General features: G+C 45.0%; 1 protein-coding gene across 15 annotated transcripts in view; it reads right to left on the bottom strand.

Moving 5' to 3' along the window:
• BRD4 (bromodomain containing 4) overlaps positions 1-27,811 on the bottom strand; it is a 74,862-nt gene that overhangs the window by 45,739 nt on the left and 1,312 nt on the right. For 5 of the 15 annotated variants that reach the window (XM_037407095.1, XM_037407101.1, XM_037407100.1 and 2 more), the window contains one exon: positions 8,580-8,674. The gene's annotated coding sequence lies outside the window, so the exon portion shown is untranslated. Of the gene's footprint in view, positions 1-6,171; positions 6,357-7,106; positions 7,193-7,435; positions 7,480-8,579; positions 8,675-11,583; positions 11,666-11,933; positions 13,095-15,063; positions 15,226-17,682; positions 17,853-27,811 lie in introns of those variants that run through there. The other 10 variants (XM_037407092.1, XM_037407090.1, XM_037407096.1 and 7 more) reach the window with 9 other exon arrangements.

Raw genomic sequence — 27,811 nt, 5'->3', positions numbered from 1 at the left:
AGTGTTATCAAATAATAGTGACTTCGTAGTTGTTTTTTGTTTTTGTTTTTTTTTTTTAAAAAAGTTATTTGGAGGTTATCTACCTGTCCTGGACAGTGAGTTGCTACGCAGAAAACAGATTTTAATCTATTTTGAGTTGTAGATGTTTAACTAAGGGTGTTAAAACCAACTATTCCCAGCACACAGACAGCTGGACACCGGTTACATCAATATTTGCGGCGCTGGATCCATCCATAGCAACTTTATTCTAATTTCAAGGACAGAGAATTACTTAAACCCCCACTTTTAGAAGACACACAAGGTTCAGGATGCCCAAGCAGCTAAATGAAGTGGGTACTGTCTTGCTGGATTGCAAGACAGGCAAGGAGAAGCTGGGGCACACGTGAGCACTAATTGTTGACTTAATTTAATCCTAAACCCTGTTTCTGTTCCGTTAACTGGACCGTATCATGGCTACTCGGCTCTCCGTGCTAACCAGCTCACGAGACCTGCACATCTCCTCCCAAACCAGTGCGACTTGGTGGGTCAGGAGCAAAAGTGGTTTATAAAAATTGAGGAGAAAAGCCACCATGCTCAAGGAAGTACTAAAAATGAAGGAATCCGCGTTTCTTCGTGCTGTGGAGTGAGAGGATCTGCTCCCCGGGGGCTTACTGGGAAGCAATGGGTAAATACGAACCAAATGGGATCGATGTCATCCTCTGATTTCGAGCTGAACATCTCCCTCCTGTATTATCTCTTGTTCTTCAGAGCTGTCCCCTGTGCTGTGCACCCCCCCAAAGTGCTGATTCCCTTTACCTGCTGCCTAAAGTCAACCCTTCAACCCTCCGCAGGATGCAAAAGCCACATTTTAAAGCAAAAATAAAGCCGTGGGTCCCTTCTGCAGGAAGAGGGAAGAGCTGGAATTTTGGTTTGTAAAGGCAACCCCCTCCCCAACCCAAGACAAAAGGTGCTCCCGCAGGAAAAGCGCTGAGCTACCCAACATCAAAGTGAACTTCATGGTCAAACTGCATCGCTATGAACCCCACCCAGGGATATATTATCTACAAATAGCCTGGAAAAGGCGGCTAGGCTGGAAAATCCAGCAGCTTAAAAGAATAACTAACAAATTTGTAGTGGCCAGCACTCCTTTTAATTCTGACCCTGCTGAGCCAGGAGACGGGGATCAACATGGGCAGCAAGCATCCTGTGCCTTGAGCGGAAAAAAAGGGAAGGGGGAGAGGTGACACCAACAGCCAACAGCGCATCCAGTGCTTCCCAACCTCCCAATTCTTTGTTTAAGACTTAATTAACGATGGTTTAGCTTGGCAGCAGCTTCCTCCTAACCTGAAACAGGGATATTCAGCTGCTGCTGCTGCCTCTCCCGTGTCCAGCCCTGCACGTGCTGCTCCCTGCGGAAATTATTTACCAACAGAACCACCTGGCCGCTGAAAATTTCACCTAAAGGTGCCCAAAAAGTGGTTTTCTTCCAGCTCCCCTGTCTTATTATTGTGTCAACAGGGTGACAAACATCAGAGAGGACTGAAGGTTGCATTTGTTCCTCAAGACCTGCTCGTTATCTGTTTAAAATTATGTTTAAATCCCAGCTCAAAGCATTTGGTTTCCCTCCTCTCCTTTGTACAGCTCCCACTATCCTCAATTTCAGGAGCTGCACCTCAAAGAAAACCCAGGTGAGGGGAAATTCCCCCCCCCCCAAATTCACACAGTGTGGATGAAATCCATTTTCCCCATCCCCCAAACTCAGCGCTGGCACCAGAATAACGCGCTGCATCCCTGAGCATCCCGGGAAGAGGAGCTTTGCCTCTTGACATACTCCCACATGCTACCAGTGACCTGTTGTGAAACTGCTCAAAAATCCGTGAAGCTGCTCAAAAATCCGAGGGGATGCACCAGCGGGAGATCAGCGCATCCTCCTTTTCTTAGGGAGGGGGCTGGGAAACTTCCTGGTGAGGGACACAAACCGATGGATGGATGGATGGCCCTGGCTGATGGCACCAAAGACCTGTGTACACACCATAAAAAAGCCTCCTAAACCATCCCAGAAATTAATTAGGGCTGTCCCAGTGCCTATCTTCCCCTATTATATTTTAAAGAGATGCTAATTATCCCCATTAACATGTGGAAATAGGAACCAGATTCCTCCAGGATCAGCCCCAGTGAAGAATTACCAGGTGATGACGGTGGTTGAGGGAAGGTAAAGTTGGAAAGACCCAAACCAGGGATGGTTTTTGACATCGGTGTCTTGACACACAAGCAGCAGGGATTAATTAGTTCAAAAATAAGGCAGGGTCAGTGTGTCCATACTGGAAAACACTCAATTTCTAATAGGATAAAGGAAAAACAGAGCCCTTGAACATCTGCGAAGTAAAAGCCCTGCAGCCGGAGAAGGGAAGTCAAGGTAAGAAAAGAAACAAGGGTTCTGCCAAATAAGACATTTTCTTATTATATATAACAAGAATATTATATAAAAATAAGAAATTTTCCAGGGAGGAAAATATGAAATGAGCTTTACTCCCAAGCCCCTGCTCTATTTAAAAACATGGGGAGAAGAGTGTACAAGCTGTTTTATTATTATTTTTACAAAAGGAGGTTGTGGGGTTTTTTGGGTTTTTTTTACACAAGGAGGTTGTGGGGTTTTTTGGTTGTTTTTTTTTACACAAGGAGGTTGTGTTTTCTTTTTTTTAAGAAAAGGAGGTTACGGGGGTTTTTTTGGTTTGTTTTTTTTACAAAGGAGGTTGTGGGGTGTGTGTGGTTTTTTGGTGGTTTTTTTTTTTTTTTTTCAAAAGGAGGTTGTGGGGTTTTTTTTGTTGGTTTGTTTTTTTTTTTTTTACGAAAGGAGGTTGTGTTTTTTTGGGTTTTTTTTTTTCAAAAGGAGGTTGTGGGGGGTTTTTTCGTTTTGTTTTGTTTTTTTTTTTTTTCCCAAAAGGAGGTTGTGGGATTTTTTGTTTGTTTTTTTTTTTACAAAAGGAGGTGGGTATTATTGTTTGGGTTTTTTTTACAAAAGGAGGTTGTGGGGTTTTTTGTTTGGGTTTTTTTTTTTTTTACAAAAGGAGGCTGTAGGGTTTTTTTTCTTTTTTTTTTTGTTTTACAAGAGGTGGCTGTGGTTTTTTCCTGTTTTTGTTTGTTTTTTGTTTTACAAGAGGTGGCTGTGGTTTTTTCCTGTTTTTGTTTGTTTTTTGTTTTACAAGAGGTGGCTGTGGTTTTTTCCTGTTTTTGTTTGTTTTTTGTTTTACAAGAGGTGGCTGTGGTTTTTTCCTGTTTTTGTTTGTTTTTTTGTTTTACAAGAGGTGGCTGTGGTTTTTTCCTGTTTTTGTTTGTTTTTTGTTTTACAAGAGGTGGCTGTGGTTTTTTCCTGTTTTTGTTTGTTTTTTGTTTTACAAAAGGAGGCTGTGGTTTTTTCCTGTTTTTGTTTGTTTTTTGTTTTACAAAAGGAGGCTGTGGTTTTTTCCTGTTTTTGTTTGTTTTTTGTTTTACAAAAGGAGGCTGTGGTTTTTTCTGGTTTTGTTTTTTTCTTTACAAAAGAAGGCTGTGGGGTTTTTTTGGTTTTGTTTGGGTTTTTTGTTGTTTTTTTTACAAAAGGAGGCTGTGGGGGTTTTTTAGTTTTGTTTGGTTTTTTTGTTGTTTTTTTTTACAAAAGGAGGCTGTGGGTTTTTTTGGGTTTTGTTGTTTTTTTTTACAAAAGGAGGCTGTGGGTTTTTTTGGGTTTTGTTGTTTTTTTTTACAAAAGGAGGCTGTGGGTTTGTTTTTTTTTACAAAAGGAGGTTGTGTTTGGTTTTTTGGGTTTTTTGTTTTTTGTTTTTTTTTTTTTTTTTACAAAAGGAGGTTATGTTTTTATTAAAAAATAGTTCAGATGCCCTTGGTAAGATCATTTTAAGTATGAAACAGGATAGTGTCCTGGACGGGCACCGTGGCAGCAGCTTTTCCCACAATCCAGGTTTCAAACTCCTTATCTCCGTGTTTTCCACGTCCAGGCTTAGTTTTGCTGTAGGACACGCAAAGCATCAGTCAGCAAAAACTACCTGCACATGGCCACGTGCGAAATCTACACCATCCCAAATATCTTATTAGTTAGAGACTGAATAGGAAATTAGTTTCCACCCACCATTAATATAATTTAGAAATGGACTGGAAAAAAAATAAATAAATGACAAGGGTGCAGAGTCAGACCTTATTCCACAATGCTCACGTGGAGACTGTAATCAAGACTGAGGATAAACTTAACAGTGGTTTGCTCCTTCTCCCCTGTTGCTGCAATTATTTTTAGGGAAAATAAAGCTGCAGGGTGGTGTAGCGGAGATTCTTTTTTCTGCAGCCTTTCACACAACACACAGGGGGACAGCACAGAAGAAACCCACCTTTTGCATCAAAGCTGCTGTTGGAATGGATTTATGCCATATTAATTGGTTACTTCAGGGGTTAGCTACTGGGATTATACAGCAGAAAGTGAGTTTAAAAAAATATTTTAAAAAAAATAATAAAAGGCATTGAGGAGTGGTTCTACAGATTTTCAAGCAGTCCAAACCTCTTCTGTATCCATTTCAAATGGAGTTAAACCAGATCTGAAAAAGCGATGTCCCAAGTGGCACAGACTTCAGTGTATAAAAGAAAAAATCCCCACCTCGGTACCCCCCTTTACCTATTAAAGTGCACAAATAGGTGCTATCTAAATACAGATTAATAAATATATATAAACTTTACTCATGCCTTAAACTCTGCCTTTTTTTTTTGTTTTTCCCTCCTTCCACGTCACCCTACGACCAAACCGCTTTACTTCTCTCACACACAATTCCAGGGTTATTTCTTTTTGAAACAGCTTAATGAAACAGCACAAGAATTCCCAGATAGGCTACAGAATATTTAAAAATTAAAATATCTCTAAATAATCACGAGATGCAAAGGCTGTGCTGTTGGGCACCAACAAGGAACCCATCCACGAGCCGGAGGGGACAGGGCACTCCTGCAGACCTTGACGTTATCGCCACTTCTGCAATTTCTGCAAGAAACGGGACGTTTCGCCCCAGGAAATCCAAAGGCGACAGCTCAAGCTTGTCTGTGGCGTGACCACATTTTCACCAGGCTCATATACGTTTTCACCAGAGCAGCCACACGACTGCTCAGCTTCGCACTTGGCATTTCTTTAACCTGCTGGTGCAGTTTCCAGTGCAGGAATTATTTTGCTGCTGCTGCAACTTACTTCCAGCCAGAGGAAGAGCATTTGCAACCCTTACCCCCCCAGAGCATCACCTCCCACCCAAGCTCTTTGCATTTTGATTTCCACTTTATTTTTTTAACAATTTTCTGCAGAAATGGGACCGTGACACCCTCTTGGGAGCTTTGTGACCCTGCGGAGTTCCATCATGCCTTGGCTCAAAATAAAAAAACCAGCTTGTTGGTCACTTGGGTTCACTCCTCGGGTTTTTAAGGCCACTATCTGTATCAGTGGGGAAGCGCCAAGAGGGAATTTACTTTTCCATCTGACCTGTTCTGGTGGCTGGGCAGCGTGGGCATTGATGCCACCAGCCAGACGGCATCTCCTGGATCCCATCCAACCCCCACACTGCCAGCGAGCATCCCCAGCAGCCCTGAACCTCGCTCCCGTGCCGATGGGGATGCTGACCTCCACAGCTACCTGTGCTGGCTTTTTTTTTTTTCCCCTCCTCTAACCATGCAGCACTTCCCGGCCCATTTCAGCTCCGCTGGTGCCTTTTTGTGCCCCATGGGAGGCGTTCGGCAGTAGGACGCTGAATTTCAGGACCGCTTCGGTCCGCCCTGTACCCTAAACACAGCAGGTTTCCAAGCCAGGAGAAATTTATTTATTCTTGCGCCCTAAACCACGGGGCTCCCCTCTGCTTTTTGGGGTGTCTACACAGCTAGGACAGCAAGAAAAACGTTTTCATTTATTTTGTTGCCTCTTTTTTTTGGGGGGGAGCAGCTATTTCTATGCTCAATTTGCCATGGCTCAAAGAAAAAAAAAGATAACCTTGGAGTGGAAATTGAGCGGTTTTACCACGATTTAAGCTTAAAATAGCCGCAGACCCATGGGGTTTTGCACTACAACTCCCAGTTGCTTAACAGCAAACAAATCCTGGCCACAAAACCCACCTACACCATCAACATTTCACTGTATTTCAAAGAGCAGAGAGAGTAATCAGCTTTTATTGATTACTATCTTACAATATTATTACAAAACTGCTGATTAGGAAGTGAGGCTGGCCGTATTAAGCAGCAGGAGACATCGGAGCAGGTTTTCTACATTGTTTCACCACAAATGTTCAAGGACGACTGATGTAGAAGCCGGCACATCAATCTGAAACTTCCAAGTAGCTCTCGTTGGGTTCAGCCTCCCACTTTTAAGGCAGCTGGAACCACACAAAATTTTCGGTGACTACCTTATCATCCTCCCTCCCCCCCCCCCGGCTCAGCACAGTCATGGATTTTATTTTATGACTCAAACAGATCCTCCCTGCATGCACGTGCAGTTTCCAAGATAACCCTGGGCAAGATCCATTCTTGCTGAAAAATAAGTGATCCCAGAACCCCCAGCACGTTTGTGAAGGGTGATTTATACCCGAAATATTCAGCAGCAAATATTAAACTACACTTCGTGGATGAAGAGCCGCTGCCTTAACCTCAAACTGTCCCCATCCAGTGGGATCAACCGAGATGCTTTCAGCATCGCCAGATGACAGGTCCTCCAACAGCCCACCATCGAGGTGTGAACTTCGAGTCCCACCACCTCTCTACATCAGCACTGGCACCACGTCCTCACCTGGCACATCCCAACCTGCCGCCAGCCCCCGTCACAGCAGATGGATAGTGCCACAGGACACAGATTCCCACACCGGTGTCTCACACCATAGTTGGCTGCTGGTTCTATTTCACTGAACAAGTCCAAGCCACCCCCCCACCTACCCCCCCCATTTCAAGACAGGGGCACCCAACGTCACCCCAAACTCAATTCCATCAGTCCTCACAGCACCCAGAGCACCACAGTGGATGGAGAAGATGGCAGAACACGGCTGCAGGTGACTACACACCTCAAAAAAGTTGCTGAAGAAAAGTTTATCTATTTTAACTCAGAGAATTTTTTTTTTTTTTTTTTTTTTTACCCTTTCTAGTATTGGGTTTCAGCTGTAGTACCAGATGTAAGGATCCTACAGGTGCAGCCTGAGCACGAGGCTATTCCCAGTCCTTGCTGTTCCAGGGGGAAAAAAAAAAAAAAAAAAAAAAAAAGAAAGAAAAAAGATTTGATGCCCACTGACCACTCCAGCCTAATACTTGCAAGAAACTGCTCTTTTCCTGGAGAGATGAAGCTTTCCCCCCACCCCTCAATTTTGATTCTTGCTGCCCACTAACAAAACAACAACAACAAAAAAATATCCTCTGAGGTCAAGACATTCCAAGAGCAGCTGGATATTGAAAACACGGCTTTTCCCACCCGAGACTCCAGAAAGCCACTCGGTCATCACATCTGGGCTACATCTGTAACCAAAAATACCTCAGAGACAATTATTGGAGATCATAAATCGCCAAGCTTGCCAAAACATTCAGATGTCACAAAGCCAACCAAGTACTTTTCAAGCTGAAGCCATGAAAAAAATCAATAGTTGTGTACCTGGGGTATTTTCCCTATTTATTACTAAGCCTTTTAGGGTAAACTACTAGAAAGAAAACACACTTTGAAGACCAAGTTCTGGGTAGAGACACCAAAACACATTGCACTTGGGTCTTATTTTCCTGAACCAGGGGGAGCACAAGCCCCAAAGAGGCAGCAGCTTTGCACAACGCTGTCTGATGGGCATCCGAGATGGAAGCAACACTCCCAGTAACACCCAGCTGAGCAGAATGTGGCCCAATTCGGACTCAGTGGCACCTGTGAGGAGACCAAAGTGCTGGCTGAGGGGTATGGGAGATAGAGCTGCATAGGAAGGGGAGCAAAAAAATTGTGCCTGATATTCTAAAATACCAGAGAAACACACCAAGATACAGAAAACTGAATTATTTCACGTGTGTGAAGCTTCTCCCTGACTTTGCACCCTCACCTCAGCACTCTGCTGTCTCTGCCTCTTATTTTCCGGGCTGGAATTGCAGATTTAAATCCTCCCTGGAGGGATTTAAGACATGTAGACACGGCGCTTCGGGACATGGTGGTTTTGGCAGCGCAGGGTTAACGGTTGGGCTCGATCTTAAAGGTTTTTTCCAACCTGGAGGATTCTATGACCTAATGAAGTATCGAGCCAATCAAGTTTGATCCAGCCCTAACAAAGCTCCTGCTCCATTCCAAATCCCCGCCAGGAGATGAAGATCCATACAACCCCGGTTCCATCCACTCACACCAGCAAACACCTATTGGTAAATCCAGCAAATCCATTCACTGCAGCTGCTACGAGATTTACTCAGTCCAAATCCCTCAAAGGCAACGAGCACAGCTCATCCCTGGCTGGAATTAATTCCTGCCGTCCTGCTTTATATCACCTTCTCTTCGGTGACACCCCCAAAAGTGACATTACTGTCCCAAAATGCTGGAAATAAGCTGCACCCTGTAAAATCATGCACTTAGGAGCACAATTCAGGATAATTACCTGAAATCAAGAGTTGACCCTTCGAGGTGTTCGGTTCTTCCTCACCAGCTAAAGCCTCTGACCCTCATTTTTGAAGCTACTATTGAAAGAAAGATCTGTAAGGAAAAGAAACAGATGTTAATTGAGAATCACAGACAAAAAATCCTTGCTAACTTTTAGCCGCTGCCTTTTGGTTCTTCAGATTTCAGTTATTTGTAGGGAACAATACGTATGAGTCAGAAAACCAGGAACCTTTGACAATTAAAAGCATCACAATGCAGATGTGGATGGGTGAAGGGATCCAAGACAACGGTCCAGACCATCATCCAAAGTGTGCACGCTTTGGGATTTATATATACTGAGAAAAATGATTTAGTTTGAGCTAACCAACCCAATCCACCTCTTTTTGAGAGCTTCAAGTAGCACAGGTCCGTTCCCTCATGTTAACCTTTCCCCAAATAATCCACAGATTACTCAAAAAGCTCTTTTCCAGCCCTGAAAGCCCTTTTCCAGTTGTTTAAACCAGTTGCAAGACCTGGGTTTAACACAATTCCCGGGGCTGCTACCCAGCTTGCGGCATCTCAAAGTCTCAAAACCACCCGCGGCTCCAGCCCAAGAACAGCAATCACTCCCGCTCTGCCTTCTCGCAGAAATTATCTAAAAAAAAAAAAAAAACCCCACAAAGCACTCGACATGAGATTTAAGCTTCTACTGCAAAGACTGTCTCCAGGAATACGACTGTAACCGCTACCAACACCTTTTCAACATCGCTTCTGCTCACGAAATACCCACCACACCTCCTGAGCCAGCCCACAAACTAACTACTTAAAGAAAAATCTTTCGTTTCATTTCAGGAGCAGGACAGACCCTAAAGGACATGGGAGACGCGAGACTTTTTCCCCCAGCACAGGGAATCCAGCACCCAGGAACGCAGAGAAAACCAAGCGCTCCGACCTAGGCCTAGCAAGTGGGCACAGAAAATTTAGCCAAGGCAAAGCAAGACTCACCTGCCCTCGGGTGAGAAATACTAGAGGTTGAAAGGGATGTCCAGAGGTCTGCTGCTCACACCAGGACTGCCTTCAGACAGTCAAACAGGTTGCTCAGGGCTTTGTCACACCACAGCAATTACTGCCAGGGGTTGACATTTTAGTAGTGTTTTTTCAAAGGTTAAGCTGATCTTACATGTGCCATACCCGCTCTTTACTCGGGGTTTGCTGCCGGTTCGACTTCCTAACAAAGCTCATGCTGGAGGCAGGTGGACACCAAAGCAGCTCGAAGGGTAAAAACACATACCAAACCCTGTGCCCAAGCAAAACGAGCTCGTTAGACATTCATTAAACACTATTTCTTCTCTGAGACAACCCAGTACCTCCCTGCAGGCAGGAAAATCTACCAAGAGCTGGGAACACCCAGTGGCATCACCTGCTTCAGCCTACCTGCATTTTCCAATACAACTTGGGGTCCCGTTCCGGCCACTTCTGGATCTTTTCAGGATTTTAAAGCCACCCCCCACTAATTCCGTTAGCATCCCTGTTTTACAGTATCTCCATTAACAGGCCTGCTCTGTGAATGCCACAAATTACAATTACATCACTACTCATGCTTGTCTGGTAACAGAAACCAGATTAAAGCTCAAGTATTGGTCACTTTTTTTCTTGCAATTACTATTTTTTTTACAGCTAGTGACAGCCACGGAAAGGACTTGTTTTCATCTCCAATTCCCAATAATCAAACCCAGAAGCTTGGAGGAAGCGGCCATTTGCTTAAAACGCAAAGGTTTGGTTTTTTTAAGAACATTATTTATCTTCTGCATGTTCAGCGCCTTTTAGATTTCCTCGGGGGGGGGGGGGGGGAACCAACATATGAGCAACTCTGAAGAGAAACTCTTCCTCCAGCAGAAGTCACCAGTTTCCTACAAAAACACCCCCATAGCAAAGTACTGAAATCCATCAATAATTTTAAGTCTTCTAAAAATCTACACGCTCTGACCACTGTAGCACCAGTAATTTAAGTTTTCAGACCTGTTTAATGAAGTTCTTTCTCCAGCACCCTCTGTACAGCTCCAGCAGTTAAGATCTCCAAGAACAGCATGCACTTACAAGAGGAAGATGCCAGATCTCCTAGTAAAGTTTGTTTTTCTAGTTGCAAACTAAAAGCTGGTGATTTAAAAGGTTTATGTTACCAATCTTTGCTGGTTTTCACCTCCATCAGGATAACTGTGATTAAGCAGGTACCACTAACAGGCTAGCAATCACGTTAATTCAGGGGGAAAATGTTTCAATCTCGATTAATGTACTAATTAGAGTCAAGACTTCAAGAGCTCAGGGCGTAAAACATGTCACAAGGACTGCAGAAACAGTGAAAATAAGGATTTTTCCCTAAAGAAAGGCTAAGGCCAAGAAAAACCCCACTGTAATACTTGCAAACACTTCATGTAGTATCTGAAAATAGATACAAATGCCAACCTTTTTGTGTTAATGTAATTGCATCACTGTTACAAATTCACTTTTTCCAGCAGATCCTGACTTTAATAGGAAACTGGCGAAATCCAAGGTATTGTACAAAAAAAACCCAAACCAAACAACACCCCAAACAACACCAGTCACCTGCTCTTCAGAAAGAGCCATTTGGGTATTAAAATCCAAAAAAGTTGGCACGTTCCTGTTTGCTAAAGGAGAACGGCATCAATCCCACAGCATCCCAGGATTCCACCTGATGGTTTCTCTCCCAACTAAACCAATGGTGTGGTGTGGACGGCCGAAGTCTGTGAGAGCAAAGACTAACACGTGCCAAACAAGTTACAACCATTCCTGGCTCACTCGTACACCAGAGAAACCCAGTTGCATTTAAACCACCTCCTGTACAGAGTATCACAGCTTTACTACAATTATTTCAGACTTTTTTGCAGTATTCTTATGTTTTCCACTACAATTCACCCCTCAATCCCTCCCCTAAGACTCCCCCAAATTTTCCAGCAGCACACCTGCTCATACCAGTTCTAGAAATTATTTAAAGTTCTTCTCACCTGGAAGCTCCTATTTTAAGCCAATTTAATTGCTATAAATCCATCGAGGTCCCATCTATGTTCCCCATATGAGGTAAAACATCTGGGAAAAGAAGAGACAGCACCCACTCAGCCCGGAAAGGAGCTTCAAACTCTTGTAAGAAAAAAAAAACAACTTTTGCAGATACGCCAAGGAGATTACAATTACGATTGCAAAAGGGCAGATTTAGATATCACCAAGGCTTGCTGCTCCCTGAACTTTTCGCTACATCACCAGAAAGGCTCCAAGAGAAGCATTAGAGCAGCAAACCCTCAAAAAGATGTTGCCTCCCAGCCAGCCCATCACATCCAGCCTGGAAAACATTTTTTACCTCCCCAGTTCGAGTCTTTTTTTCCACTTTGAAGTAGCCAAACGATCATCAGCTGAGGAGGTCGCCACCACCAAGACATCCAAGGCTTCAGCGTCTCGCCTCTGTGGGACAGATCAGCCCTGGCTCCATGGACAAGGCCACCCGACACCGCGTCCGCCAAAAAAAGTCAATGCTAAAGAGCAGATACCTTGCCAAAAATACTTATTTTGTCTGGGGAATCTTATCTCCACGAAGGCTGCTGGAGCGAACAAAGACTGTGCTCTGCGGGGTTCATCCAGCTTCAGGACAAAAAGACAATTCAGCTGAAAACAGTCACAAGACTCAATATTTTCCACGTGCCACAGCTGGCTTTTGCTCAGCCCAAGCCACCGCAATGCTCTACCACCAAGATCCCCTGCCAGGATTTCAAAGTGCATATAAATTATTATTAAAAACCTCCATTTTTCCAGCAAACTGGGTAGGGAGAACCCACCCCAAACAGGGAACAGTCAGCATATGCGTTCAAGAAAAGACGCATCTCATTTGTGATAATCATCATGAAACAAATTCCGAGGTAGCGTTGGGTCCAAATTTTTGTGCTAGGACAGAAACCACGTAGCCCAGCGGCCACCAGTTTCTTCTGGCACGTGTCCTCTGATGTTCCAAAAGCCACAGCAGCCCATGGAAAGCAGAATTTCAGTTCTATATGTACATACGCACTTCTATACGTCTGGTGAGCTTGCACTCACACACTTCATGTTCCAAGACTCGGTGCTGGGCTATCTCAGCTCTCCAGATCTGATTTCATCCATCCACCTACCAAACCTCGCTCCAAACCAGTTTTTTCTATTAATTAGCACTTCCCAACTTGTCATGCATAGCCTCTTTTTTTTTTTTTTTTTCCTTTCGCCTTAATAGCTGTGGTTTATATTTAAAGTCCAATTTCTTTTGGCTTCGGCTCTCCTTTAATAAGGCCTCAAGTTTGACACTTGAATGAGAGGCGGCGACTGAGCGACCCTTGATCCAAGAGCCCTTCCCAACACTGCAAACAAAGGGAGAGGACTGAATGCGATCCAGGAATTGAACTTGAAAGCTTTGGTACAGGACGGTTTGTTCGCGGAGCTACTGCTGAATTGGCCCTGGGCACTGACTGAATGCGGAGTCGACTTCAGGAAAATAAACCCCGTTTTTGCAACCCCGTTTTGCTTTTTTTTTTCCCCTCCCCGACCAGTCTGTTCCATCCCCAAACCAGTCCCCTCACCGATAAAACCACAGGTGTGCATGGATGCCGTGCGATTGCACAACCCAAGAGCAGCCTTATCTCGCCATTTGGTTTCATAAACCCTGTAAACACCAAACAGAGAAGCCGCGCAGAAGGAAGCGGAGAGGATTTAACTAAAAACATCGCTGTCGCAGGCCAGGGTGGCCGCTCTCCCGCTGTTTTGTGGTCAGAGAAAGAAAAACCAGGCACTTTCGGTACGTCATTCACCTGAATCTCCCAATTTCCTCCATGGGCATCCAAAGCCAAGGATGGGCACAGACCCCAACGTGATCCCAGGAATGGTATTTTGACCATCCAAAGTCCGAGCCTGTACATTGGCTATTGCTCACCAAGGGCTGAAGCTGAGGATAAGGATTTTTCTCGGAAGAGCTAGCAAAACAGTGGTTAATAAAATAAAATAGGGAGTTACTGGTCTTTTGAATACCAGGCAAGGTCTTCCTCCTCCTTACCCTTATCTCTGCCATCTTCCTGAGCTCACAGAGCTTTGTCAGACACCAGCACTAACCACTTTTTAAACATTTAAATAAATCTGTGCCTGGATGAAGCCTGAACAGGAGTAGAAGCGCACCAAGTTCTAACTGTAATTTCTGTTCTGTCATACCCAGACCTGCAGAATATCGAGTATCTGACAAAACATCTGCACTCAAGGCAATACTGCAGTGCCAGCCCCAAATACCACTCAGCTTTTTTATTCGAGGGCAAAACCCACAATTTCCTACAGCAGAACCACCAAACTACATCTGCAAAAGCGGGTCTCATTTTATAGCATAAAAATATATAGAAAAATCAGCCGTTTTAACAAAACCAACAGCAGACTGGGACAAACATGACCACATTGTTTGCTCAAACTGGTCTGTTGCTCTGAGCGGAGGATTTCCAATGTTTAAGGGAGGAGAGCGAGACCCCACAACTGGAGTCAACAGTGAAGTTAAAGCTGGTGTTAAAACCAGCAGAACTTACTCAAAAATCAATGTTTTTGGTCATACAGGCAATGCAGGCCATTATAGGTGAAGTAACAGGTACCTTAGTCCACATCAGGCAAATATCCATATATTTGGTATCCAATATGCCATACAAGCCAGAGCCAAAGCCAAGAATCCCACTTAAAGTAAGTGGGGAACATCAGATAAAATGTATTTTCAAAAAGCCTCCACTTTGCTTAAATTTCTCCTGCTTTTAGTACTAAGTTTCCTCTATAGTTAAATTCTCATTTAAGTCTGCACATTACCCAGGCCCTGTATCACACCTTCCCTGCTTTTCCAGGGAGTTACATACAGACACTTGCACACACTAGTGCTCCGTAGCCTGGAAAGTTTTCCAAGATGACCAATTTAGCCTCAAATCCTTTAATTAGCAGTAGGAGAACTAGAGTAGTCAGCTACAAAGAGAAATCTGGAAGAGTCAAGCTGCAATTAAGCCACAGGGATGGGAGAAAGTTGCAAGATGTTTCCAGGAGCTGCAGGTTGAAGAAGTTTTACCTTGAGAATTGAGCAGTTTGTATCTGAGAAGGGTTTGTGCCCCAAAAATCTGACCTATCCCAGCCCAAACGAGAGCCCCATCTCCCTCCATGCATTCTCATTCTTGCAGTTGTTTTAATATTGCTGCTACCGAAGGGCTCAAAAATAGCAAAAGTTTATCTAAGATCAATTCAGGGCCCCAAGCAATCACTGCCAGATCTTCAAAGCACACGAGCTTCAACCACAAAGCGCAAATCACAAATATATCTCCAAAAATTTCTGATGAATAGGCAAGACAAAGCAGGCGTTTGTATTTTCAAGGCATTTATGCCAGCAGCAGTCAACCTCAGAGAAGAGCTTCGACCCAGAACTCAGCCACAGGGTCTTCTAAAGCCACCTGAAAGCAACTCACCGCCTCTGCATTTCCCAAAGGGCTGTTTTCTCTGTAGGTATCCACGTAGAGCCAGACTGCACCTCAGATACGTGGTCTGGATTCACAGGAAGAGGTTCGGAGTCTGTAATGACCCAGCCATAAACAGCAACTCTTTTTTTTTCTTTCAATAATTAAGAAGCTAAAAACAGAAGGTGTGAAAAAGGAAAACCAGATGCAAATACTCAAAAGTATCAAGTAAAAAAAAAAAGCAGAGAGGTGGTTTTATATTCAAATTTCTGTCTGGTCAAGAGACTCAGGGTCTAACTGATGTCAGAAATCAGCCACTTACTTTCTCTTAATTGCAGAGGCAGCCTTGAAAGAGCTGAAAAAAATCACAAGTTTAGAAAGTATCAACAAAACTAACAGCTGTTCTGAGAAAAGAGCAGTTAGAGCAGCGGGACTTTCTCCGGCACACTCACCCATGCCCAGCAGCTATCTTTAGCATGAGGCTGCAGCCAGAAAAGTCAACTTTTCATCCATTAATCGATCATTTGGTACAGAGGATTCTTAAGAGTTGAACGTACAAAGCCACCACTCAGCTACTGTATTTGACTTAAATTTTTTTACATGGTTTATCGAGTTTATAGCCAGAGCAAATCAAGACCCATCTCACCATTCATCCAGGAGGGAAGACATTTCATGCAGCAAGAGGCTGCAGCGCCAATAGCGTGACTAACGCCCGGACAAGTCGGGCGATGTAACATGGAGAACATGCTTCTACTCCCACTTCAGTTACAACAGGAGCAAGTAACTCCGCAGAGCAAACCCAGCAAGCCACTTCAGGGTCAGCGTGCCCCGTTAAGAGGAGAACCAGGGCCACCAGCAGCTCCAAGCTCCTCGCAAATTAAACAGGGATTTTTATTTATTTATTTTTTTAAAAACAAATCATCAGGCTAATGAGCAACCCGAACTCATTTGTAAATCACTCGGCCACCAACAATAAAATAAGCTTCCTCCAGCACGGGGTAAAGGACACAGCCTCTTGGGTATGCTCAGAGTTGCAGGAAGATTACTCAGCTCCGTGATGTTCCTACTAATCTTTGCCATGGAGTAAACTGCTTGTTTCAGCCTCAATTAGCTCGTAGGTGAGGTCAGACAACTCCGAAGCCCTGAGCTCACACTACCTGTGCTGAAGAGCATCGGAGACCTCCCCAAGATCTCAAGTTCAGGTTCTCCAGGTGTTGGTACAACCACAGCAACCCCTCCACAAGGCAGCCAGATCTCCTAATGGCCCAAAGGCACACCAGGAATATTCCAGGGGGAAATACTGAGGCATTTTTGGGCTCATAAAGCTGCTTCCTGATGGTATAGAGCAAGTCAACAAGCTTCTGAAGACCTACCCAGCAGATGAGAAAGGCCATCTCCATCCCAGGGGAAAGACAGAAGGAGAGAGGAGGAGAAGCAGCCACACGGGAGCACATCCAACATCCAACACCCCATCTCCAGTAAAAAAAACAAAAGACCCTTCAAAATCAGTCCTCCACACTTGCACACACACTCGGGGTCATTTACTATTTAAAAAATAATTAAAGATACCAGACTTGAGTAGGGACTTCAAAGCTGCTGCTTGTTCATCTTCCCTTACCATTAAAAGGTTGCACCTCAGCTTTTTTCTAGACCTTTTCTGGGGGTTTTTGTTGTTTTTTTACCACCAGGGAGATCATTCAGCCCCTGTCCTACACTTATTTTTCAAAACACTGATGTAAAGAGATGGATCTTCCTTCTCTTCGAGCCACTGCACATCCCGACCTTGTCTCTCTTAAATGGTTAGTCCACAGCAGGGCCATCAACCCCTTGAGGTTAGTTTTAAGAGAAAATAGTTAAAACCTAAGCTCCTGAAGGTTGCCTCTGCATATTTCATCAATAACCAGGCTTAAAACTAACATCTCCAAGACAATTTCCTTCTAAAAAAGTCAGGTTGACCATAACTATTACGATCCTGCATTCAAATGCTGAGTCTAAAATAGCATCACCTTTAGGCCAGGCTTTTTTAAAAGCACGTTTTGGGCTCCAAACCCTTCAAACTATCCTCCTGGCAGTTGCAAAAACGCTCTGCCCCACGGCTCCAGCCGAATTCACATTCCTCTTCAGCCCACGTCCGTAGATACGAAGACCACAACTGCTCAGCATTGCATTTTTCAGGCGCTATCAATAGCCCACAAGAACAGGGGGCTCCCGAATAGCCGCCTTTCCCAGAAACACCGAACTGGAACGCTGAGGTATGGAAGGACAAACCAAGGTTGGACCAAAAATAGCTGATTAAAAAAAAAAAGAACAAGTAGAACTAATGTTTTTAAAATGTGAAAAATGCAGTGCCTTTAACTGGTTAAATGTGTCCTGAGATGTAAAAAAAAAAAAGTATTAAATCCAGTAGAGAGGTTAAAGCAGTTAAAAGCAAAGCTGCTAGACTCGGAAGAAGAGGAAACCACATCACACCTAAGACCTAGAAGTCACTCTGGGTCCCAGCAGAGCATACCTGTCAAGCAAAGACCTATTTTCAGAACCATTTACTAACCCTTACACAGTTGCCCAGCTCTAAAACAGAAGACAGTCCCCAAAAAAAACGCTCCAAACACCCTGCCCAGGAACAGTACATACCTCTCAGCCGCTTCTACCTTTAAAAGGGGCAGCAGAGGACACTAAAGTGCTTCAAAAATTCACCTTTTTCCTCCTGGGGCTCTACAAACAGCTGGAATTTCCCCCCTCTAGCAGAGCGCTCAGCAACTCCACAAACAAACATCCATCAGCAGGCACAAGGTCAGTCCCATCTGTAAATACATCAGGAATAAGGGGCAATGTTTTTCTTGCAACCTGATAAGGTTTTTAAAGGGAATTCTTCTGTCCGGGGCAACATCCAGCCCTAAACACAGGCAAGGAGAAGTAGGAAAAGGCTCTTGGCTACCTTTATTCTACAAACAGCATCAGAAATCTTATTCCCCCCCCCCCTTTTCACTCTTTATCCTCCTTTTCCCTACCCCCCACCACTGACTCCACGGGCAGAGGCAGCATCCAAAAGCAGAAAGCACCACTTCACAAGCAGAAAATAAAAACAGCCGAAGAGATCAAACTTTGTCCTGCAGAGCAGCACCACACCTTTCCCCTTTGTTCTTTCCCGCAGGGGGGAAACCAGAACATACCCAAATTAACTCTTAATTACATCCCAACTCAGCAGGAAAGGATCGCACCAGACAGGGGTTTGGAGGCAGCATAACGTTGGGAATATTCTCAAATGCACCAAAAATAATGGTGACATTTAGTTTGGAGCCAGCAGCGAAGCTCAAAGCCTCTTTTTAGCGTTCAACCCTTTTCCCCATCACCAAATTCCTCCTGAGCTCCCGAAACTGGAGCACAACACTGAGCACCGAGCACACGTGGGCTTGCGCCACTCAGGTTTTACAAGCGGGGTCAGCACATACACCGACACGCTGGAAACCTACTACAAATTGAAAAAAAACCAAACCACAAACATCTCGGGTAACCTTTGAACCAGCAATGTGCACTCTAATCCCGTCCTTCTCCCCCTGGTATTAAACTCTGAACTCCGAGAAGCCACTTTGCCTGCGCTTGACAACACAGTAACGCTGCAGCTTTGCTATTTGTACCATAAAACCAAAATAGACGTGGCACCACGCGCAGAGGGTTTGAGACCTTGCTACCTGGATGTTCCTGCTGCTTTTATTCCAGGAGACACATACGAGCATGTTTTATCAGCCAAATTTTGCAGATGGGGATATACCTGCTGGACAGGAATTTACATCTTTTTTATAAAGCAATGATAATACAACCAGAGATCATAATTTACACTGACCGGGGGTTTTGTACTGGCAAAGAACCCGTTTCTGGCACGAAACGTTTAACTCCAGCATTAACTTTGGTGGAATAAATATACCTTGTGTGAAGTTTAATTATCGCCAACAGCGCTCTTTGCATTTTCCCTCTCCAGGAAGAGGGGATATGAAATGCAGGGGAGAGCCCTGAGCATCAGGACTCAAAGGATGAGTGGAAGTGATTTAAATTGATTTTCTTCTGATTTGAAAAATTAGCACCTAATCTGCAGCAGGCAGTCATCAGGTCCAGAGGAGTGGGGGAAAAAAACTTGCTGGAGCCACCAGCTCCCTCCAAAACCACAGCTGGGCTCCCTGGACTAGATTTATTCATTTCAGCTTCCAAAAAAAAAGCTACTCAGAGAATCTGAGTACAAGTCTCGCTCTCTGCTACACCACAGTCCATACACACACACATAATTAATGAGGAGATACCAGGAGCAGCACAAGTTCCTACTTTAGAGACAGAAACTTTGTTTTAGACTTAAGATGAGCGGCGTGCTGGGGTTCAGAGGAACCTTCGGGCACCCGTTACAGATCCCCGTCACGGCGTTGCCTCCAAATTACATGAGGAACTGGTCATTCCACCTCTCGGGCACAGGCAACCCAGATGGAAACAAAACTATTTTTCCACTGGGGAACAGAGACTCGAGCTTGCAGTTTCATTTTAAAAGTCAGCATTTCCAACCCCGCTCAGCCAGTCTGCAAGACAACCTTCAAATTAAACCTTAACTCTTGATTCTTCCAAAAATCCCAACTTTGTGTACAAAATCTGATGCTTTTCAAGATTTTTGTCAGGAGGGAGAGGAGGCAAAAGAGGTTTTATAAGGAGACTGATTTAACGTGTAGCCTTGCTGGTGGCTCAGGCAGCTCGCTGCCTGAGCCAGGGCTGCAGGGCTGGGATGTTTTCGAAGCAGAATTGGTGCAAATTTCAGCACAACCCTCCAAGGTTCGGCTCTGCAGGAGGACCCGAGCTCACCCTGCCTCCGCTGTCAAACAACTGGATAAACCAGCCAGGCAAAGTATTTCCAAAGCAGGGATGCAGCTGGAGAAGAGATTTCCAGACCGATCAGCAGCTACTTGGCACCTAGCTCATTAACAAAAGGAACCATGACAAGTAATTTAATGTTTTGTGGGTTGGGTTTTTTTTTTTGGGGGGGGGGGGGTTGGCTTTTTTTTTTGTCATGACAATCAAAGCCTGCCAGCCAAAAAACCAAAGCTCCTATAGATTATGCTCCTTTCAAATTACCCTCTTCCAAAACACCAGTTCATATCTAAAAGGTGAAAAATGAGCATTTTCAGGTAGTTTACAGGGGGAAAAAAAAAAGTGTACTGAGCCCAGGAAAGCTGGACCTGCAAGGACAAAGCCTCACAGCAGTTGAATGCTGTTTTTTTTAGAAAGCCAGCAGCCCAAGACAGGTTGTTTTTGCTGAGCATCTTCCAATTGATCAATCACCACTTATTGAAGACAACCCCACAGGTCTGATCTCCCACACCCCTGGTCTTATGCAAGTGAGGGGGGCGCAGGCGTGGAGTAAAAGGGACTTTGCACCTCGGAATTTAAGCTGAGCTTAACACTTCAGGAGTAAAACAGCTGAGTAGAGCTGGCCCATTCACTCCCAATTCCCAGTTTCAGTCACTGCCACTCAGCTGAGAAAAAATTCCTGCCCCAAGGATATTTTTTTTTAAGGGTTATTCCTCTCACTTTAATACCTCTTCAGCTCATCAAATTAGCATAAAAAGAGCAACTGGTGATTAAGAACCGTCTCATGACTTTCCAAGAAGGAAGGTGCTTCAGGAACGTGGCTTTGTTCATCCTGCTTAATGTTTTAACTTGCTGCACTGTACCTTCATTCTCTGTAGAAAAACAAGGCGGGGGGGGGTGGGGGGGGGGGGAAGGAGCTATGCAACTTGAAACATGAAGAGTAAAAATTTGAGCACACCTACCCTGCCTGGCCAAATTCTTAAATGCATCATCTCCGAGTTTAATTTAAACAATGTAAGCCCTAAATTCTTCTCTCTGGTTTTCCAAATTGCAAGTACAACCCAAAAGACGATGGGCAGAGCACAAATATTCCAGAAAACCTTGATTTTGTGTTGAGGACAATCCCAGGGGAAACGGCTCAGTGCCAAGCGCTTCCTGCAGGACCAAAAACCTCCACTTGAGCAGAGCACAAAGGAGGGAAGACGGGCAGCCTCGCATCCCTGCATCCCAACAACCCACCCGGAGACCATGGAGGAGCAGCTGTGGCCATAGCATCACCTCCCTGCTGTGTCCGCAGCAGCCAGAAACAGGGAGGAAGACCTGACAGCAACAGAACTTGTGGCCAGAGGAAGAAATAACAAATACACACTTATTTTTTTGGCCACTAGAACTTTTTTTTGTGGCATGACAGAGTCCACAGCTGCTCTGGAAGAGCCGCCGATGCAACTAGGTGCAGAGAGCGCTTTGGGTGTAGTTGAGGAAAAGGGAGAAGCTTTCAGAAGTTGACCTGTAACCACCAACTGAGGATCTCCAACGTCAATCAAGACTCCGACACCATGCACAAGCGGGTTCCCTGTGCTTCTACGCAGCAGAGAACGCATCCCCGTCATCTCCTTTTTATGAGGGCAAACTGCAATAAACCCAAAACGAGCTGAAGAACTTTCTCCGCGCTCATCTGAACCAAGATGCAGTTACTCATCCGGCTGCGGTGCTGCCCAGCCCAAAATAACCAAAATAAAAACTGGAAATACGGCTGTGGAAAGGTCTGAGAAGGAGGGAAAACAGCATGTTCCCACCAGGAAAGCTAAAGGAGAGGCTTTAGTCCAGGGAACAGCCTTCGGGACCAGAGCTCCTAGGCTCCACCTCAGCCTCGGGGATGAAGGACTGGAGTCATCAGGCAACAGCGTTTGGTGACACCAAGAGCAACGTGGGGATCTGCTGCAGAGCCCCGCTCTGGGGTGAGATCGCCTGTATTTCACCCAAATTCAGTACTTTTAGGGTTTGAGTGACCTTACCTAAAGTTGAGATCTACCCAAAGACAAACCGAGTTGCGCTGGCAACTCCAGCAAACAGGAAAGAATAAAAGAAAATAAAAGAAAAAAAGAAGTTTCCACTTCTTTTTCACCCTAAGAGACCAAACTCGCTGGTGGCAGCAGTGTGGGGCTCTGGTTACCCGCAAGCTCCTTCCCTACGGAGCTCTGGCTCTGCTCGCATCTTCGGGTGGGAAAATACCCGAGCACCAACACCTATGGGGCGAGCACCTCAATAAACACAGGGGTTTATTAAAAATATAAATCAAACTGCACATTCCTAAGCCAAAGAGCAGACCTCGTGCACAAAATAAGCCACAAAAGCATCTCAATTATTCAGTCTCCCCCACCCAGCATCCCATTTTCCCACCTCTCCGCTCTCATTGCCGTAACTTTTGCCGCAAGGATCTGCCTCTCCAGAAGCAGCTGCTACTGATGGGGACAGCAAAGAGAACCCCAACCAACTGCACATCGCTGACAGCCCACCAGATTACAGCTCATTAAATAGTTCATTTATTGCAGCTCATTTCCTATAATTCACTTATTATAAACTTCTCTTAAATAATCTGCAACCCTGTTAGCTGATGGCTCCATGCACGCTGCAAGTCTCCCAGATAAATCAACTCGCAACGACTCAAGTAAGTTTTAAACATTATTTTAATTAGCAGGTATGATATAAATTCAGTTTTCAAGCTTGTTTTTCTTTCCTATCTCTGTTATTAAAGTCGGTGTGCTGACAGACAATAATTAAATTAAGCTGACATGATACTGTAAAAGACTATTTAATTGCTGAAGTACCCAGGTTTGTTTAAATATATAATTACCTAATTACGCATGCATTCATTTAACATTATTCGGATTTTTTTTTAAGTGTGCTGCTCATTACATCAGGCAAAAACTGACCCATAAATCTCAAATTTTAATTTAATTCAGCGCCCATTCAAATAAAACACAAACCGCTTCGTTAGCACGGCTCTGCGCCCGTCTGACCCCTCGCAGCTCGCTAAGCCTAATAATCCATCAGCGCTAACGAGGACCCACGCGACTGAAGCACAACTTTACGCTTTGTAAGTCAAATAAACCAATTTTTAAGTCGGGTAAATGCAGCTTTGTTCCAACACTCCCCCAGAAGTCACAGGGCAAGTTCACATCAGCCAGTGCAGAAAAAAAATAATAAAATCTGACTTACTTCAATCACCCTCCTGTTAATCACTAATTCTGCCAGATTTATAGGTATTTTTTGATAAGCCCCAGACATGCTACACACCAGCCACCTCCAGATCGGGGAGGAAAACCGCCCCAAAGGTATTTTTCAGTGATTTCCTGAAATTCCAGGTTTTAGCTGATCTACCACCAGACACCCACAAGGATGTCACAGCACACGCTGCCAGTCAGTTCCAACATTAACCCCCCCAAAAAAGCAAAATAATTTGTTATCAGGGAACAAGACATGTCCCAGGTATTTTATTGTATTTTATTTTGCTCTACAGCTGCCCAAGAGGGACCATGTTTGCTTTGCAGGCTTCAACACCCCTTTGCTTCCCACCAGACACCAGGTTTGTGGGTGTTCTGTCTTAAAATTAACAATTTTTACCTTGCAGGTTTGCCATTGTCATTACAGGAAGGTTCTGAGCTGCATTAGAAGCTTGCAAAGGCTAATTAGCCTTGAAATGTGTTATAACAACAACTCAATTGAAGAAAAATCAGCGTTTGGGCTAAGCCTTGAGGAACGAAGGCCACAAAGCCCACGCACCCTCAGCTCCCTCTCTTTCCTCAATCATGAAACTTTCTTCAGAAAGCAACAAACCAACATTAAATGCCTCAAATTTCGAACTGATCCATGATTTCCCTGCTTCTGGGCTAGTGCTTACGGACTTTCTGGATCAGGATGTCTGCCCAAGTCCTCCTCAGTACTGAACAGTTCCTGGTTTCGGTTGGGTTTATTTTTTATTTTTTTTCCCCCAAGGCTGTTTTATGTTTCTCTGGATCCAAGCCATCCCTCTCCTCCCTCAGGCTTTGCCATCCCCTTGGAGCGAGAGCCAGGGCAGGACTACCCCGAGCCTTTTGGAAAAGTTATAATTAGTAGTAACTCTCCTCCCACTTGCAGTAATGAGTGGTGATAACGGACACAAGCAGTTAATGAAGGCACAAAGTTCCTCCTCCCAGAAGTACTAGGAACAGTAACAAAGCTGTTATCTTCCATTAAAATAGGGATCAGAAGAATCAGGAGGCAAGTTTCACTCCTCAAACATATGCTGGCACTTCCCAAAATACTTTGGTCTTGATAATTTTGGATAAAACCTCCCGGTTTTCCTCCAGTTTCAGGTGAAAGCAACAGACAGCACAAAGATCCTGAAGGAGCAGCTTAAAAATATCAAGAAAGAGGGATGAAACGTGCCTAAAAGGATAAGTTTTGGGTCCTCCTCCCCAGTTTCCAACTGGGAACGTCAGTCTCGCTTGAAGGCATTGCACATCCTTCCCCCCACCCCGACACTCCAAGCCATATCCAGATCCGTACAGAAAGCACGACGGAGCTTTCCCTGCCTGGAGGTGTCCGTCGGGAGGCAGGAACTGTGAATGAAGACACCGCAAGCTTGCGGGGCACCAAAATCGCTCTTAATTTGGTCACCGAAGTGGAGAGAAACGCCAGCGCCGGGTTTTTTGACACCTTCCCCAAAGATCACCGCAGTTCCTGGAGGCTCAGAGAGATCAGAGCAGAAAGCCTCTGCGCTAGAGTTTACCTTCCACTCTTGACCCAAAACCTTTCTGTATTTCCTCCAAACCGATACTGAACAAGTATCGAACCCTTTTAAACTATTTAATAACAACAACAAGGTGGCAGAGCCCTTGCTGGAAACGAAAACCAGGGGGTTTACTACGAGCCAACCCCGAAACACCCATGAGCTTTAGCAGCACAAGCAACAGCGATAAATCCTTCACACTTCCACATCGCTGATCCAATACAGATAAATTAGTTTGTGTGTCAGTACAGCAGAATTCCAGCCCCTTTTTCCATTGCTGTGATTTATCTGTAGCTTCATTCTCCAAGTTTTAGAGCAAGGTAATGACACCTTCGTGGCTTGTGTACAACCGGGTCTTCTTAATCCCAGCTAAGAAAAAACAGTATTTTGGTGTTCTGCTTTGAAACATCTAAGATTCGAAGTAGCCAGGGGACGTATCCCGGGGAAGGAGGTGGATCCGGCAGCAGCACGTGAGCTCTCTGTGCTGGGATCCCCTGGCTCTGCTGGGCAGCTTCCCCTTTCACATCCGTTCTGCAGAGCTGCTCTTTGAATCACACTAATCCTCACCCCAAAAAAACCCAGTACCACTGCCAGTATTTCTCCAAAAGCTTTCAGATATAGATGTTAGAGAGCTTCAAAATACCTATTACGCAATTACACCCCCCAAAAAACCCCTACCAATTCCCTCGTAAGCTTACGGAGACCTTGTTTTTCTTCTTTTCATAGCAAGGGACCTCAAGAACCAGGCTAAAACCTGGACTCACACCCTTTCTCCAGCAGTACTGGGGACAGATTTCTTCCCCGCTCGCTGCTTCAGCCAAAGCCAAGACAATCCATCCTAGAATTTAACAGGGACGGCACGTGACGAGCCAGGAGGTGACACCCACCCCCACCCCCCAAACAGCCACCATGGGTCATTTTTCCCTCCCTACACACGTTACCATCCCTCACCTGCCACTTCCCATTGGTATTTAGGGTTTGTAGAACTCTCCCAAGCAGACACAGCTGGGTTGCGATGATCCACCCGCTGCTGTCTCCCAAAATGAGATCCCAGCCCGTTCCTGTGCCCCTTCCCTATTTCGGAAGGCAGCACCACAACAACCCCGCCACTTTAACCAGGAGGAAGTAAGATTTCATGAAACACCACTTGTTGCAACCACCAGCAAAGCAACAGGGTTGGGACGCGCCTTTACCCTCCCTGCTCACCACCACATCCAGGGAATGCTGACATTAAGTTTTATCACCGACTCAAACCCCACAGATTTCACCCCATTTTCGCTGGCAGAGCTGCGTCCGGGTTCCTTCTTGACGGAGTACTCTGTATTTCACGCAGGGTTAAGGTGAAATATCTTCCTGCAAATAAATGGTTTGCATTCCTGAACTCAGTCCAAACGCTGTTTGCCAGTAGATAATTACCAGACTAAGAAGTTTACTTGGGAGAAATTATTCCAAAACACCAAGAAATCCTAACGAGGGGCATTTCATCGCAGCTCCCCTCAATCTAACTGCGGAAGACAGAAAATAACTTCCTGAAAAGTAATCAGAAGCACAGGAGCGACTGTTTGCCTGGGCAAGATCAATTCCTACCTGCGCCTGTCTCCCAGGAAAGAACAATCCCCGTTTCCTCTTAAAACAGAAACGGGATTTTAAGCTAACGAGGGCTTAGCTGCCCTGTGGCAATTTAGCTAATAGCTGGTCACCTCCACCGAAGTCACACTCAGTATCATCAGCTAATACAGCAACAACAGTTATTCAGCTTTAAGTAATTAACATGGGGGGGGTGTGTGTAAAATAATCAGGAAAGTCGTGTTTTACTACTTTTAAATGAGGAATTCCATCCTCTGCCAGAGTGCAAAGATGAGAGGCTGTGTGGGAACAACCGGTGGTTCCCCCCCCGCCCAGTGCATCACATTTATTAACAGTCACTAACATGGTTCAAGTTCCCTTGTGATGAAATAAAGTCTTTTCTTTTGCCTCCTGATTTAAAACACGCAGGGGGCCCCCACTTAACACCAAGATGGCCGAGGACGACCTTTAACTCCCACGGCTTTAAACCGAATGCTAAAAATGCATGGCAATGTAAATTCGATTTATGTTCATCTCTGCAAACACTCACGTTCCTAATAAACCCACCAAAGATGAATTACTTCTGCGGTAAAGTCACAGCAGCCCTTTAAGGATTTACAAGGTTGAAATCGTCGAGATTTTGGTCGCCCAAAGCAGTTTGGTTCATTTACTTGCCTAAACCAAGCTGAACTTTACAAGCTTAAACAGAGCTGAAACAGAGCACTTGAGCTTAACCTGAAGTCGTCACGCCACAAGCAGGTAAAACCAAGTCCCTGTAAAACTACAACGGGTCTTTTGAAGTCCCTGAAATGGCCCCAAAACTTTGATGGACAATGCAGACACAAAACCCAGAAGCCGATAACCCAAGCTCAGCAAAGCGGCAACCCTGCGGTGCCTCCCCCAACCTCGGGGGGTCCCTTCCCAGCCCCGTAAATCCACTGGGCGACAGAAACACAGGACCAGCTTAATTCCTTAGGCTATAAACACACCCCTGTTATAACACACACCCCTACGAGCAACGGCGCTGCCTGTGTTTATTATTAAAACCACGCTGTGAACTGTTTGATGGGCTACACGGTTATGCCGAAGAATAACGGGGCTTTAAGGAGTTTTTCTTGGGGAAAGTTCTGCCGAAAAGAGCGGGGAAGTTTGAACGCTATTCAGCATAGAAACTATTTGTAGGGGTTTAAGTTTGAAAATAAAAACCAGCTGAGGAAAACACCATGGAAGCGCTAGAGTCAGGAGGGATAAGAATGCACTGGTTAATAAATGGTGGGAGCAGCCTGGGTTTATAACAGATTTCTCCTCCCTGCCGTTAATTAGCCACGTGAAGCTGTATCTCTTGCAGCCAACGTGCATTTGAGCAGGGACAGTACTTCACTTTCACACCAGCGGCTAATTACTGCTTCAAAGGAGCAGAGCATCTGCGCGAACCGACATCCCGCCAGTGTGCCAGGACCTGGCTCCTCCGATGCCTCACCCACGAAATCCCTGGGGAAAGAGCAGTCGCTGCCCGGCCGGCTTGTGCTTCCAACAGCGCCAAGGTTTCCCCCTTCCCACCCAACCCCCGCGCCCCAAAAC

Source organism: Falco rusticolus, chromosome 13 (genome assembly GCF_015220075.1).
Source record: "Falco rusticolus isolate bFalRus1 chromosome 13, bFalRus1.pri, whole genome shotgun sequence".
Classification (NCBI taxonomy): Eukaryota; Metazoa; Chordata; class Aves; order Falconiformes; family Falconidae; genus Falco; species Falco rusticolus.
The sequence above is the reverse complement of the archived record's forward strand: the minus strand, read 5'-3'. Positions and strand labels throughout refer to the sequence as shown.